Here is a 17064-nt window from a genome sequence, read left to right on the forward strand (position 1 = left end):
AAAGAAATGAAGCACTGTTAACAGAAACTGGATACACATTTTGTCATAGATCACATTAGTCCAGTCAAAATAGGGTTTCACCCACTACTAATTGCAGTAGGAAATTCCACTGCAGTGCTACCTGTTATGGGCTCCTAAACACCTTACTCAAAGTCCCAAGAAATCCAGTAGGGCAAAGTGGCTAAATTTCCATAATATGCAAATTAGCTCCCATTATGATAAAAATACAGTGTCTCCATGAAAACTATACTTCTAGGTTTTAGATGGGAACACCGAAAGTGTTGAAACCTATGTTTACAATGTCAGTTAGTGCGATGCAAACATTCACCATGTACATAGTCTGGGCCTCATTTGCATAATATGCAAATTAGCTCCCATAGGCCTAATGATAAAAATACAGTGTTTCCATGAAAACAATTCTTCTAGGATTGAGACTGGAACACCGAAAGTGTTGAAATCTATGTTTACGATGTCAGTTAGTGCGATGTAAACATTTCCATGTACATAATCTGGGCCTCATTTGCATAATATGCAAATTAGCTCCCATAATGATAAAAATATAATGTTTTCATGAAAAAATGCTTCTAGGTTTCAGATTGGAACACCGAAAATGTTGAAACCTATGTTTGCAATGTGAGTTAGTGCGATGCAAACATTTCCACGTATATAATCTGGGTCTCTTGCATAATATGCAAAGGGTTCCGAGCCAACGGTATATTCTAATGCATCAAAGTGCCCGATATGAGCATATCAAGAGTGTTCAAATATGATATTTCAGTTTCTCTTCACCAAAAACAAACTTTACAGCCTTAGTAAACTAGCATGACTAATATCATAAAATTAGAGTTTGTTATCAGACAGATAATGATAGCTTATCAATTAATTACGTAGAATCAAAGTACGAAATTAAACAACTAGTGTCAACATCTATAATTTGTCTAATTTTGTAATGAAAGAACTCTATTTGGAGGGTGGTTTAGTCGAATCTTGATGATTCATCTCTTGCATCCTTGAGGTTTTTGAGATATTGATGATGGCACAGTCAAAGGAAACCCTGTAGGTAGTGCCCAAAGTCACCCCAGTCGATCATATTATCCCCACGACCATTTACACAACATGCATCAACCAACGCGATTTCCGTTGTTTTAAGCGTACGAGATTTTATTTTTAAGTCGTTTGACCGTCTAGCAAAGACTCTTTTATTTCCATGAAATGGAATTGGCATTGACAGAAACATTTTCCTACAATGTGTATAATTATCTTTAAAAAGTGCACAGTCAAAGCGACTCGTAGGGAGATACCCGAATTCATCCCTATACCCTCACGGCCCAGTACAAAACATAATTATACACACGTGAATACAGCTGTTTGAAGCGAAAAAAAACTCTGTGCATAACGTCCTTTTCGTTCCATTTCCATTAAAATTCAGTGGAAGTCATAGAAGAATTTTTGTTCCACAATATCTATAGGGTAAAATGGTTCACATACGCAGACAACCACGTGGAGGGTGCCCAAAATTACCCCACCAAAGGCAGTCTAAGACATGCAATAATCATGCACCAACGCAAATACATAATTATGTTCTATGGGTACATGCCTTTAAACAGTCCTTCTGGTCCTCTAGCAAAGAAACTTTTATTTAATGAAATTCAATGGAGTCAACAGACGATATATTGCTCTGCAATTTTGACTTACACTGACATAGTTAAAGTGGTTATTATTCGAAGGGAGCGTACTATATGGGAAGTACCCACATTAATTGCCTCTATACATGACCCTTTGTAACGCAAATATCAACGCAATTACAGTCGTTCCAAAAGTGCATGTCTCAAAAAAGTCGTTCCTTGAGTTTTATGACTATCAATTGAGTTTTATGTTTATGTATAATTATCGTATGGTGCTATAATCATTGTAAATTCTTTTCATTCGACATAGTTTTACGCACCTCATTTTCTGTTACAAAGAAAGTGATGTCTATCTGTTCTTGTTGAAAATGAAATAAGAATTAAATTGAATTGTATTGAATTGGATTCCTGCCATATCAAGACACTTTTTTTTTCTATAGAAATTGTCGGAGTACAGATAAAATAACAACATCGATCTACAATGTCTATGCAGTCCAAAGGGTTCACTTGCAGAGACCACATTGGGAGAGGTGCTCAAAGTAACTCCATGCATCCTAAAGGCGATGAAAAACATGCAGTATATATACAACCGAGAAAAATGTTCCATGGTTACATACCTCTGAAAAGCTGTTCCGCCTGTGTAGCACATACGCTTTTATTTTCGTAAAATGCAATTAAGGTGATATAGGAGACGTTGCTTTACAATATCTATTTTGTTAAGCCCTTGGGAAGTGCCCAGATTACCCCTATCCTTTACTTTTCATGATTTTTAAATGGTAGAGACACTGCTTTACAATCATCATATTAGTCAAAGGGGTGCACATTCAACGGCAACCGAGTGGGATGTGTTCAAAATCATCTAACCCCAGGGCAATATAAGAAACATGCACTAGCATATAGCACAAATATGTTCAATTTTCCATGCCTTCACATTGTCCCGATCGTTACGGTTGTACAGCAGTTGCCCTTTTGTTTGTAAGAAATGCAATATGATTACAAGAAGAAAAATGCTCTACATTAACTACATTGTCAAAAGGGTGAACATTCAAAAGTAATCCCTTGGGAAATGTCCAAAATTACACCGCCGCTCAAGACCCGTAATTAAATCACACGGATACTATGAACGCAAATACCGACGTTCTTTCGTGCATTGTTTTAGAAGTAGTTGCAGCAATACAGCTACACACTTTTATATCAATGAATGTCGTGGAAATGATAGGAGAAGCATTGCTTCAAAATATCTATTTAGTGGGAGGATGCACATTAAATGCCAATCCTGTGGGATGTGCCCCCAAAGTACACCACCCTCATGGCAATATAGAAAACATTGAATATTATTAACGCAAATACACTATATGTTCCAAACGCACATGTTTTCAAACTTCGATCGTGCCGTAAATCAGGGGCACTTTTGCTTTCAAAAATACGTTGTAGTTAATAGAGGAGACATTGCTGTACAATATCCATATCGTCAAGAGGGTGAACATTAAAAGACAACCCCATGGGAATTGTCCAAAGGTACACCTACGCTCAAGGGCCCTTAAGACAAAATATAGATATTAGCAACGCAAACACCGTTGTTCTAGCGTGGATGGTTTTAAAAGCAGTTCCGGCAATATAGCAAATACACTTTTTAACGATGAAAAGTCATGGAAATGATAGAAGAGGTTTAACTTTACAAGATCTATGCAGTGCAGAGGGTGCACATTAAATGGCAACCCTGTGGTATGTCAATTGTATGTGCCAAAAAATATTCCACCCTCACGGCAATATATAAGACATATAAAATCATATAATGCGAATATGTTCCAAACGTGTATGTCTTCAAAATGCCATCATGCCGTACAGCAAAGGCACTTTTGTGTCCAAGAAATACAACTTATTAATAGAGGAGACATTGCTCTACAATAACTTTACTGTAAAAAGGGTAAACGTTCAAAATTAATCCCTTGGGAAGTGTCCAAATTCACACCTAAGCTTACGCCCTCTTGTTACAGAACACATATATTAGCAACGCAAATACCGTTGTTCTTGCGTGAATGGTTGTAAAAGTAGTCCTGGCAATACAGCAAATACAATTTTCATCGATGGGAAGTAATGGAAATGATAGATGGTGCGCATTAAACGGCAACCCTGTGGGATGTGCCAAAAATACTCCACCCTCACCGCAATATAGAAAACATTATAATATCATATAACGCAAATATATATATGTTCCAAACGTACATGTTTTCGAAATTTCATCGTGCCGTATAGCAAAGGCACTTTTGTGCCTTGCTCTACAATAACTACATTGTCAAAAAGGTGAACATTCAAAGGTAATCTTTGGGGAGGTGTCTAAATTTACACCTACGCTCACGGCCTTTATTACAAAATACGGATATTAGCAACGCAAATACAGTTGTTCTAACGTGAATGGTTTTAAAAGTAGGTCCGGCAATGCAGCAAATACACTCTTACATCAATGAAAAGTCATCGAAATGATAGAAGAAGATTTACCTTACAAGATCTACGTGATAAAGAGGGTGCTCATTGAAGGGCGACCCGGTGCCGTGTGCCCCCAAAATGCCCTTTATCCTCTTGGCAATATAAAAAACATATATTATCTTATAACGCGAATATATATGTTTCAAACTTACATGCTGTCGTGCCTTATAGCAAGGGCACGTTTGTTTAGAAATGCAATGTAATCAATACAGATTGTCACATAGTTCTTTACCTCAAGTGTGACATCCCAATTAATATATTTTAATAAATAGAATACACAAGCAAAATGACACTTGACAGATATGTTGAAAAGTTGCACTCTCATTCCATTGCCTAAACCTGTTTCCGAAGCTCTTTCTTGTTGTCATGGAAACAATTTTGGTGACCATGGTTAGCCTTACAATGAGTTGAGTCATCTAGTGACTGGATACTTTTACTGGGCACCTACTTATTTGAAAGTTATTAAGCTTAATTTATAACTATTTGCGTAGAAAGAATTACATTTTATCATTTAGGTTTTTTTTTCAGGAAAGCGTTACCATGGCAATGACCATATTTCCCCCATATTAACACATGATTAAGACGGAAATTGGTTTGGCACTTCAGTGAAACCAACAAGACACATCAAAAAACATATATTTAGACATTCTTATTATATTTCAACAAATTAAATGAAAATTAAGAAAATTATTATGAAAATTTTTGTTTATTTCTACTCCGTCAGTGTAAGGTTGCTACAGAAACGCTACTGGTATGCGTACAACTCACCAGCTCAACTGAAAATGAGCATAATTGATGGCTGATGACCTGAGGTACATGAGAAATAGCATTACAGTAGCTAGAATCACTTCCTTTCCGAAATATTCCATTTTTATTATTAGAGATGTCGAAGTGACAATTACTCTAGCAAAATTGCAGTTCTTAAGAAGCCATTTTGATGACGTCATTTGAGCATGTTCCGATTAGATTTTTGGGGGTAAATTTCCTGTGGGATATTGTCAGGATGTATACTTTTTAAAAAAGTTGAAATTTGCTTGTTATACGATAGTTGCCAGTTGAGCCTTTTTTAAGCCACTTTTTGGCCATCGTCTGCAGGCCTATTAGAACTCGAACTATCCTACTTGAAGATTAAATAATTTATTAAATTGTTAAACCAGTGTTTACTTCTTTAGTTATTTTTAGATAGAAGTCATTGAAGAAAACTCCTCGACTCAAAATTGAAAAAAATGTGAAGATTGACGTTTTATCGCAAAAAGCTGCCAATAAGCGCGCAACGGTCTACTCAGACCATATTAACACCAACTCGTACAATCTGCCTTTGGTGAATTTCTTCTCAATTTGTATGTCCTTTATCTCCTTCACTTTCTCTTCCTTCCGCGCCTAGAGCACTCTGCAGAGTGGATTTGGCGCTATATAAATCATACCATATCAATCAGTATCAATCTGACAGATTTGGCCTACCAAAATCTCTTAGAGAAGCATCTCCCATTGATGGTTTCAAAAAGAATCTCAAGACATACATTTTCAATTTAAATTGACCATACCTGTATGTATATGGGTACGTATATATTGTTTGTTGGTTTATTGTCTTATCATTTTCTGTGATACTGTTGTAACGTGACACAATATGTACTCTGTTCTATGTATAGCGCCTTGAGTATCTTTTTTTTTTAAGGTAGAAATGAATGCTTTATAAGAGTCTCACTATTATTATTATTATTATTATTATTATTATTATTTAAACGCTTTTTCGTCAGACACTTATACGTTCCATACTTGCGTGAGGGAGTTTGATATAACAGTGATGAAATCGAATTAGCGATTTATTAAAGTTTCCCTGAATTTCCTGCAAATTTTGTATTTGACAGTAATAACGCAAAGGACAGAAACATCGAACAAGCATTTTCTATGTGTTCCTTAAGGAGAGAAAATTCTTTTGATTCGGTCTGTCAATTTCTTCTATTTTGTCACTCGCTAGAAATACGGGGAAGGTTCGACAAAATAAAAGAAATCCCTTATTGGGTAAATCTGTCCAAATATTTCACCCAAAGTGTGCACCAGGTTGCTGAATTTCAATTCGTGAATGAAAAGTCTCTCTCGTGTGGAAGGGGGATACCCCTTCCCACACCCTCTCCCGTTTGGTCTATTTTTATGGACTTGGTACACCTTTACATTGATAGATTTACAAATATTTTATCGCAAGTATGCACCAGACCTGTCACTTCACTTAAAAAAAAAAAAAAATTCATAAGTTCCGTCGTGTGTGTGTGTGTGTGTGGGGGGGGGGGGGGGGGGGGCGTAATTAGGGAGCTTTAGATTTTAGACGCGCGGACGTTCAGAGGGAAAAAACTTGTTCTGAGCGTGCGCAGTAGCGCGCGTCAAGTCGATCTATTTTTAGCTTGCGTCGCCTGAGTTTTTCACTATGCGTACTATATACTGGGCTGTTTTTTACGTCCGCAAAAAAAAAACAAAAAAACAAAAAAACACCACTAGCTCTACAGTGACTGGAATGATGCGCTGATAGCCAACATAGTCGCCAAGGTTATAGTTGCTATCCAGCCTATAATTGTCCAAGCCGTATCTTCCGCTGTTACCGCTGCAATGAAGACCTTGCTTGAGGAACAGAAGACTTGGAAGGAACAGAATGAGGAAGGAAGGGCTAGTGGGAGAATGAAAAGGTCTGTTCAAATTGGTCATTTCGAAGTAGAACGACTCGAACAATACACAAGGAAGGAGAACCACTCCTGTCGTATTTTCACCCTGCTCCTCCTTCAGACCGTAGTCTGAAGGAGGAACAGGGTGAAAATACGACAGGAGTGGTGCTAGACCTAGCGAAGCAAATGGGAGTAGACATCAAGGCCACAGATTTGAGCATCTGCCATCGATTGGGCTCAACACCGGCGGATGACCATCAAAGGAAGAAAGAGCGCACCGTCATTGCTCGTTTCACCAGGCGTGAGGCAAAGGCAACCTTCATGCGAGCCAAGAAAGGTCTAAGAAAGAGAGAGGATCTGAAACATGTTTACATCAACGACGACCTCACCCGTCTCAGGAGCAAAGTCGTCCAAGAGATGAGGAAGGACACAGGCATACTACGTGTCTGGACAATAGATGGAAAGATCCATTACATTAGTAAGTCCGATGGGAGGCAGAGCATCAGAGTTCTAGATTCGCTGGACAATCTCCATCAGGATCTCCGTGACATCGGATGGGACGAGGACCGCATCAAGAAGTTGGGGGTTTACCTTGATATCTAGGAACTCGCGGCACATGCCTGCTCCGATGACCATAAATATCATTGCTCATCGATTTCAAGGCTGAAGATTGCAGGGCTAAATGTTTGCGGTATTTCTAAGAAATGTGATTATGGCTTCCTACAAGATTTTGTCAAAAAGCATGATATCAGTGCATTTTGTCTCAGTGAAACTAAAACCGATTTGAATTATTCTGAGTATTTTCCTGGGTATCAATATGTGACGGCCCAGAAAAGAAACGTCTCTATCCCCCTCAGTGGGACTCATGGGTTAGCAATAATTGTTTCTGAGAGATTCAAGGGCTGTTATGAAATTTGGAATCAGACTCAGTCTGATTCTATTTTGTGGATTAGACTTGACTTTTCTGGATTCTCTATTTTGATTGGCTCAGTGTATATTCCGCATGAAGGGTGAAAGTACTATACTGACGATATTTTTGACATAATCTTGAATGATTGTACCACTCTGCGGGCTAAATACGATCTCCCGTTTTTGTTGGTAGGAGTCTTTAATGCTAGAACAGGGATACTTGGTGATTTTCTTACAGTGGAAGATGAGATTCAAAATGAAATTGGTTTGTCATTCATATCCGAGAATATAACTGATTCTCAATCTGAACTTGAATTGCTTGGTATTTGTACTAAAAGGTTCAACAATGATCGTCATGTTAATAATAATGGTCATAGATTATTAGATCTTTGCAAAAATATGGATATACAATTACATGTATAGTGAATGGCAGATTCGGTGATGATTTCGGTATTGGTCGTTTAACATGTGGCAGTGCCAGTACTGTTGATTATGCTCCCGAAGTGTTCACAAAAATTGAAAATTTCTCCATCGGTACTTTTGATAAATTTCTATCAGACAAACACTGTCCGATTTCACTCGAAATTGTCAATAAATTTGCTCATGCTGTAGAAAGATCTACTGGAAATTATAATGTTTTTAGAACAGACGTAGGTAATTGTAATGATGAAAAGTCAATCAAGATCAAATGGGAGGATAAGAAAAGAAATATGTTCCTTCAAAATTTTGATGATGCAGAAATACTTGCATCAATAGATTACATAGAGACACTTACTAAAGGAAACATCTCTCAAAGTGAAATTGATAAGATCGCTGGTAATCTACGTAATATCTATTTAGATGCTGCAGTTGCGTGTAATATGGTTATTGAGTCTAAAGCAAAGAATTTCAAGGCACGCCGAAACAAATTTCACGCATATCCTTGGTTTGATAAGGAATGTTCTGATGCAAGAAAAGATTTTATACGATTAAGAAATGTCTTCCGTCGAACTAAAACTGATCGTAGTGAGAGTGAAATGAAACGTAAAAGTAAACTGTACAAAAATGTTATCCGGTTAAAGAAACAAAATCATACCTGGCAATTAAATTTCAGCGTTAAGGAATTTAAAAAGTTCAAATCCGAAAGACTATTGGAAACTGATTAATAGGAAGAATAGATACTGTGAAACATCTCAAGAACTATATATCATCGCATGATTTTTATGATCATTTTAAAAGTTTGGGTAGTGGTAACGTACGATCTTATGATGCTGGTATTGAAGCACTGCTTAATGATAATTTTATGTCAAATGAAGAATTAGACAGAGAGATTGAAATATCGGAAGTTGTCTATTAAATGAAATGACTTAAGAATAACAAGGCACCAGGCCTTGATTTGATTTTGAATGAACTTCTGAAGAATAGTTAAAAAAATTTGGTCAAGTTGATAACCAAATTGTTTAACCTTGTATTCGACAGTGGCATTGTCCCAACAGATTGGGTAAACGGTTTGATAAAACCATTGTATAAAGGGAAGGGCTCACGAGATTGTGTTGACAACTACAGAGGTATTACATTATAGAGCTGTGTTGGGAAGCTATTCACGGCAGTATTAAATGATAGAGTAACTTTGTTTGTAGAATCACAATGCCTGTAGGGGAGGCAGGAGAGGAACAAGCTGGTTTTAGATGCGGATATTCAACTATGGTCCATGTATTTTCATTACATACTATTCTTGATTTTTATTTACAGAGAAGGAAAACGGTGTATACAGCTTTTGTTGATTACAAAAAAGCATTCGATTTGGTTGATAGATCTTCACTGTGGTTGAAATTGTTTGACCATGGAATTAATGGTAAATTACTCCGGGTCGTTAAGGATATCTATAGAAAGTCAAAATCCTGCGTTTTTTATAACAATTCTAAATCAGATTTTTTTAAAGAGTAACATAGGTGTAAAACAAGGCGAGAATTTATCACCAATATTATTTTCGTTGTATTTAAACGATTTTTCGTCATTTCTGTCTCAGAGATACCCTGGCCTGGATTCTCTTTCGTCAGGTATCAATGAAACGTGTTCTACCGAAGAAGTGAATATGTTTGTTGATTTATTCACATTACTATATGCAGATGATACGATTGTGTTGGCTGAAAATGCTGAGGAACTCCAGTTAGCTCTTGATGCTTTATTTGATTATTGCCAATTGTGGCATCTGACCGTTAATACTGCTAAGACTAAGATAGTTATTTTTTCCCGTGGAAAAGTTAGAACAGCTCCTACCTTTCTTTTCGGAGATGACAAAATTTGTGTCTGCGATGATTATGTTTACTTAGGAACGACGTTCAATTATAATAATAATTTTAAGAAAGCTATAAACAAACAAGTAACCCAAGCCAAAAGAGCGTTGTATTCCATGAAAAGTAAAATTGTACCTCTCCTCCTTCCAACTGACGTAAAACTAGAGCTATTTGAACATTTGATCATGCCTATTTTGCTTTACGGCAGTGAAATTTGGGGTTTTGAAGACCTCGCCCAAATTGAAACTTTCTTTTGTAGATATTGTAAGGAACTTCTTGGATTACATAAGCGAACTCCGAATTGTATGGTTTACGGAGAAATAGGTAAAGATAGATTACAAAAAACAGTGACCCTTCGGATGTTAATGTTTTGGTTTAAACTGCTTAACAGTAATATGTCAAAGATAGCGCATGTTTTGTATAATTTTCATTATGTTTTATCGGCGAGGCAAGAAAATTCGATGACATGGGTGATTAGGATAAAAGAAATATTTAACAACTTAGGTCTTACTGCAATTTGGAACAGCCAAGCATCACATCTCACTTTAGCTGGCTTCAAAAGTTTAGTTAGTACCAGATTAAATGATATTTACAAACAAGAGTGGCATAGTAATGTAGACAAAAATTCTCAATGTTTAAATTATCGAATTTTTAAGCAGGATCTTCATTTTGAAAAGTATTTTCGACACCTTAATGATTCACAGGCAAAAATTTTATGTAAATTCCGTTGCGCTAATCATAAACTGCCAATTGTTTCTGGAAGATACAATCAGATTCCAAGAAACGAAAGATTTTGTACCCATTGTAATGAGGAGAAAATTGGCGATGAATTTCACTACCTTTTTCAGTGTAGACTCTTTAATGAACAACGAAAGAAAAAATTAAAAAAATATTACTGGAAATACCCAAATACTATGAAGATGGATCAATTATTTAATTGTCAAAAGAAAACAGTCCTTTCCAATTTAACCAAGTTTTGTAATTTTATAATGACACATGTTTAGATTATTAGTATTTTTTATCCTTTTTGCAAATACTACATGCCTTTTTTACAGGCTGTGCCTTCTTTACAATTGATATATAACTTATTTGTCTTTTCACTCACTCCTCCTTTTTTCTTCCATCTCTCTACTTCTTCTTCTTCTCGTTCCCGTCTCCATATTTCCTTCATTCTTGTTCACTTAGCGTATGAATTCATGTCCGTATGTCTTTGCGTTTTCTTTTTTCTGTTTCTATTTTTCTTTTTTTTTCCTGAACCAAAAGTCACTCGTATATCTTTTGTTAATTCACCAGTCTTGTGTCCTTCTCACTCTCCCTCTTCACCTCCACATCCCTTCTCTCTCTCTCTCTCTCCCTCTCTCGTCATATTTCCCTTTCTTTGTTTTGTTTTGGTTGTTTTTTTTAACCATATATCGTGTATATATTGTATATTTCTGTACATTTTTTTTTCTTTTCATCAATTGCATTTCATTCTTTTTTTTGTTATAGTTGTTTTGTACACTTTTCAGAGTTATTTGCAATTATTATTTATTGATATTATAATGTGCTATATGTTTTTCATTGGACTCCGATACCCAGAGTTTGGGTTGTGAGTAAATAAACTTTCAACTTTCAACTTTCAACAGTTTGCAACGTAGAGAGCTACTTCATGGACTGATCATATGGGGGCGCGATTTTATTTTTTATACGTTGCGTCCCAGCGTAATCTAAAGCTACTTTTCAACGCGACGCACGGGAGGGGAGAACGTCCAGCGCACTCGTCATCTCAAACGTCCGCGCGTCAAAATCTAATGCTTCCTATAATATCTCCTTTCAATTAACCCTTTGCCCGCTTGGTTTCCCTCCATATTATTGGTACACTAAAAGTCTTGGGGATTGAGAGCTTCCTAAATTCCAAATGTCTTTATGAGCTGTTTTCATTGGAATTCTAACAAGAAAAAGCAGAAATTACGCGGTGCGTATATGTCCCTGATATGTCCCCGCCGGAAGTAGCATTTTGTAGCAAAATGTACAATATGGGTCAAAAATCAACGTCAAAGGTCAAAGAAGTCAAAGGTCAAAATTCTGTGTAGCAGTTTTGAAGCCCTCACCTAGTGCCATCACATAAAGCAAACGGAATCGAAATCGGGTTAGAAATGGCGAAGGAGTAGCATTTTGTAACAAAATGTACAATACAGGTCAAAAATCAAGGTCAAAGGTCAAAGAAGTCAAAGGTCAAAATTCTGTGTAGAAGTTTTGAAGCCCTCACCTAGTGCCATCACATAAAGCAAACGGAATCGAATTCGGGTTAGAAATGGCGAAGGAGTAGCATTTTGTAGCAAAATGTACAATATAGGTCAAAGGTCAAGGTCAAAGGTCACAACTGAAATTCTGTGTAGAAGTTTCAAAGTTCCCATGTAGTGCTATCATATAAAGCAAACGGAATCAAAATTGGCTCATAAATGACAGAGAAGTAGCAAATTGGACGCACACACACACACACACACACACGGACACACACACGTACGGAGCCCGTTTCATAGTCCCCTGCTCGAACTCGTTCGGCGGGGACAAAAATGCAACAGCTTCCTCGTATGCAGGAGCATCAATCCCGGAGGACAAGGGGGCAAACGTCACCCTACAATTCTCGAAATTGTATTCATTTTTTAATAGAAAACTGTCCAAGTATTTAATTCATTGTGCAATTGAACGGACTGTTGAATTTCAAGTCTGAAAATGCAAAATCTTGAAACCAAATAATTTATATTCAAAAATTCCCTCAAGGAGTCATCCTCTTTGATTTATGTTTCCCCCGCTCGGTTCCTACCCACAGACTCGACACATTTGGGGACTGACAATTTTCGGAGTATTTCATGGAAGTGTGCATCAGGGGGCAAAACGAGTTTTTGCCCCCCCCCCGCCCCCTGCCCCCTGTAACAAATAACTGATGAATTTCTCGAAAACCAACAGAAACAATAAAGGCACTTTTCTAGTCTAAAAGTTGTCAATTCTATAACTGAAAATGCGATTTTTTTTTTTTTTGCCCATAACGGGGCGAATAATACACTAACAATCGTATCCGGGCAATTACCCCCCGGCCAAATACTGGTTAGTGGTAAGGTAAGAGTAAAGATTAGGGTTAAGGTTAGGTTTAGGGTTAGGAGTTTGGGTTAGGGTGAGGGTTAGGTTCAGGATTAGGATTATGATTAGGGCCAGGGGAAGGGTGCGGGGTAATTGCCCAGGGGGTTATTGCCCAGGGGGTAATTGCCCTAGACCCCTAACAATTTACAGATACACTAATATCCCCCTCCTACACCTTCCCCCGCATGGTCGCTTCGCCCCCTCGCGAGGATCTCACACCGTCACATAATGTACCCCCGTATAATCTAATCAAAGTCCTTTACAGTGATCCACCAGAAATTTGCTTTTGATGCTCTAAGATACAAACGCGACTTTTGTACTGTGCTTTTACAAAATGTCCCTACCGTGGGAGGGGGTATCCCCACACACTCCCCCGCTCGGTCGCTTCGCTCCCTCGCCGAAGATCTCACACCGTCATTAATGTACCTCCCTATGTTATGTTCATAACAATCCTTCAGTGATATTTTACGTTTAAATCCCTAGAAATTTGATTTAAAATGGCCTAAAAACGCGTCTTCTATACTCTGTTCTTACAAAAAGTCCCTACCGTGGGAGGGAGTACCCCCTCCCACACCCGGCCTCGCCGAGGATCTCACACCGTCACATAATGTACCCCCATATGTTATAATCATAGTCCTTTACAGTGAATTTTCCACCATGTTTGATTCCCAGAAATTTGCTTTTAGATGCTCTACAAACCCGACTTTTGTACTCTGCTTTTACAAAAAGTCCGTACCGCGGTACCGTGGGAGGGGGTACTCAGTAGTCCTTCACAGTGATTTTTTACGTTGTTTAAATCCATAGAAATTTGATTTAAAATGCCCCATAACAAAACGCGTCTTTCATACTCTGTTTTTACAAAAAGTACACTTCCCAGTCCCCCCTACCACACCCTCCCGGGCCGCTTGGTCGCTTCGCTCCCTCGCCGAGGATCTCACACCGTCACATAATGTACCCCATATGTGTTATAAACATAGTCCTTTATACAGTGAATTTTCCACTATGTTTGATTCCCAGAATTTTGCTTTAAGATGCCCTTCAAACGCGACTTTTGTACTCTGCTTTTACAAAAAGTCTCCACCCGTGGGAGGGGGTATCCCCCCACACCTTCCCCCGGTCGGTCGCTTAGCTCCCTCGCCGAGGATCTCACACCGTCACATAATGTACTCCATATGTACTTAATATAAACAGAGTCCTTTACAGTGAATTTTCCACTATGTTTGATTCCCAGAATTTTGCTTTTAGATGCCTTTCAAACGCGACTTTTGTCGTCCCACACCCTCCCCCGCTCGGTCGCTTAGCTCCCTCGCCGAGGATATCACACCGTCATAAAATGTATCCCCCTATGTTATAATCATAGTCCTTTACGGTGAATTTTCCATTTTACTAAATTCCTAGAAATTTCGATTTAGAAGCTCTACACACGCGACTTTTGTACTCTGCTTTTACAAAAAGTCCGTACCGTGGGAGGGAGTATCCCCCTCCCACACCCTCCCCCAATCGGTCGCTTCGCTCCCTGGTCGAAGATCTCACACCGTCATTAATGTACCCCCATGTTATAATCATGGTCCTTTACAGTGAATTTTTCATTATGTTAAACTTAATGCTCATGAATACGTGCCACTAACAATGTGTGTATATACATGTATAAGTACAGCGTATTATATAAATGTACATGATGATACAGGAAACTAAAATGTAAAAATAAGAATTTCGCAGTGTACATTTAGTGTCAAAACGCACCCCCTTGAAAAAAAAGCTGTTGACGCCCCTGCGCTTACGTGCAAATTTATTCTTCTATTGTTGACAATGTGTTACCATGGTAACAAATTTTTTTCTCTAAGAAGTATACAAAGATATTGTGGATTTAGCTAATTCCTTGAGTATTTGGCCGGTCCCCGAAATGTACGACCCTGGATCCCAACACAAACACACTGCGCTGACACATACTCAATCTAGGGACCGGTTACATTAAAGGCAAAAATATAGACTTTAACTCTTTTCATTAATACGTTGTACTAAATATTGTATTTTGTGCTTTTCTAAGACACGAAGTGACTTTGATTATCTGCAATGACTGGTCGGTCCCTGAATTGTACCCTGGATCACAACACAAATACACTGGGCTAATGCATTTAAGCAAAAGTATTGTGTTGTTAGTATTGTTCATTTGGTTGGATTCAAACTGATTTATTACCATTGTTTTACTATTTTAATTATATATGATTTGAGAATGAAATCAATAAAGATCAAGGAAATATGAAAAGATGTGTGATTTGAACAATACCCTTAATACTGGACGCATTCCGACTTCAATGACCGCATCCAGCTCTCTTGTCCGGACTTCTGTTATTATCAAAACGCCTCAAAGCGGTAAGGGCAAGAAAATGGAAAACTCCCATAAAACTCACGCAATCTACATGATAATATACAAATGATGCACAGGATAGAGTGTGTTAGTGAAGGTGCGGCGCGCTCGAGAGTATTGACAATGGTGCGAAATGCACGAGGCGCAGCCGAGTGCATGTTTGCAACCGTTGTCAATACTCGAGAGTGCGCCGCACCTTCACTAACGCCACGAAATAATCCTGTGCATCATTTGTTTTATAAGATGGGTCGAAAACTAACAGCATTATTCACGTACCTTTGTGGGTCAATACCAGTCAGCTACATGTAGCACTCGCTCAAAAGTCAAGATGTCCGAAGATGTTCGTCCCAAACATTTACGCACGTCGCACTCGGAATCCCGCACATAAGTACTGTACGTACGTATAAGAGTATACGTACGCCACGTGTTATGCACAAGAAAGGCCGCCGGCTGTTGTGGCAGCCCGCGGCCCGATCCCGAACTAGAAGTTGTTTACAGGATTGACAGCGCGTATAGTAGCGCGTGACGCACTTGTAACAACTGATTGAGTGCGCACTGCTAGTGTAAACATTGTGACGTACGTCAGGCCAGGGAGGTGGAAGAGAGACCTTTCTTAGTGCATTTACTAAGAAATTAATGCACGCACACGTGACTCATTTCAGCGCTTCCAATTGGCTACATTCTTGAACCCATTTTATGACATTCGCTACAGTAAGACGTTACGAATTTTGCATTTAAATATGTCATTTTCATGACTATGCGCTACTGTTGCGGTGTATAACTACGTAGCTAGCTGCCACGGCACGGGTCAGCAGCCTACTGGTACTCATAAATAGGCCCTACATTTTTTCTCTCATACAGCGTAGCCTAATCTTTTATCCGGACGGGCGCCGGTCCCAACATATGGCTGAATAACAGAGGTCGGACGGTGTATTTGAAGCCCATAGGGCAAGGAGGTTATGTTTTTGTCGGCGGAGTTTTATCTGTCAGCAAAATACATGTAACTCAAAAATGTTGCGAACGGATTCGGATGAAATTTAAAATGGAAAAGTCAATTATGACACAAGAACAAATGATGAAATTTTGGCTGTGATCAGGGAATTTCTATGAATTTTTGAAAGATTTATTATATTTTGGCATATAGGGTCGATGAACTTGGGAGTTCAAGCTGTGTATGTATTTGAGGTTTGCTTACCCAACGTTGCAGTATTATGTTAAAGGAAACCAAAACCAAACTAAAACTATCACTGAAGATTGTAGAATCACGCAAAAGAAGGTAAAAGAAAACTATTATTGCCGTTTCATCCAGATCTTTATTTGGTGTCCGCTCGTGATACTCGAAACGTTGACAATACGTTTCATCCGTGATAGTCTTAATTCAGTCCGTGTTACATTATTCTACATCTCCCCCCCCCCCAAGCTAATTAATCTCACAGTCCAAAGTTCCGTTGAAATCATTCTTCAGTCCAACAGTTCTTATTAAAATTCTTCGGCAGTCCTTTTAAATTTCTATTTTAGGTTAGCTCATTAGTTTATTTTTTTTTCTCAAATCGAGAGCCGCTGTGGTGGTTTTACTAGACGACCTGATCAAGTTCTCGTCTCAGGCGGCGCTCGTGCATGGTTGT

The sequence above is a fragment of the Diadema setosum genome, chromosome 10 (assembly GCF_964275005.1).
Source record: "Diadema setosum chromosome 10, eeDiaSeto1, whole genome shotgun sequence".
Taxonomy (NCBI): Eukaryota; Metazoa; Echinodermata; class Echinoidea; order Diadematoida; family Diadematidae; genus Diadema; species Diadema setosum.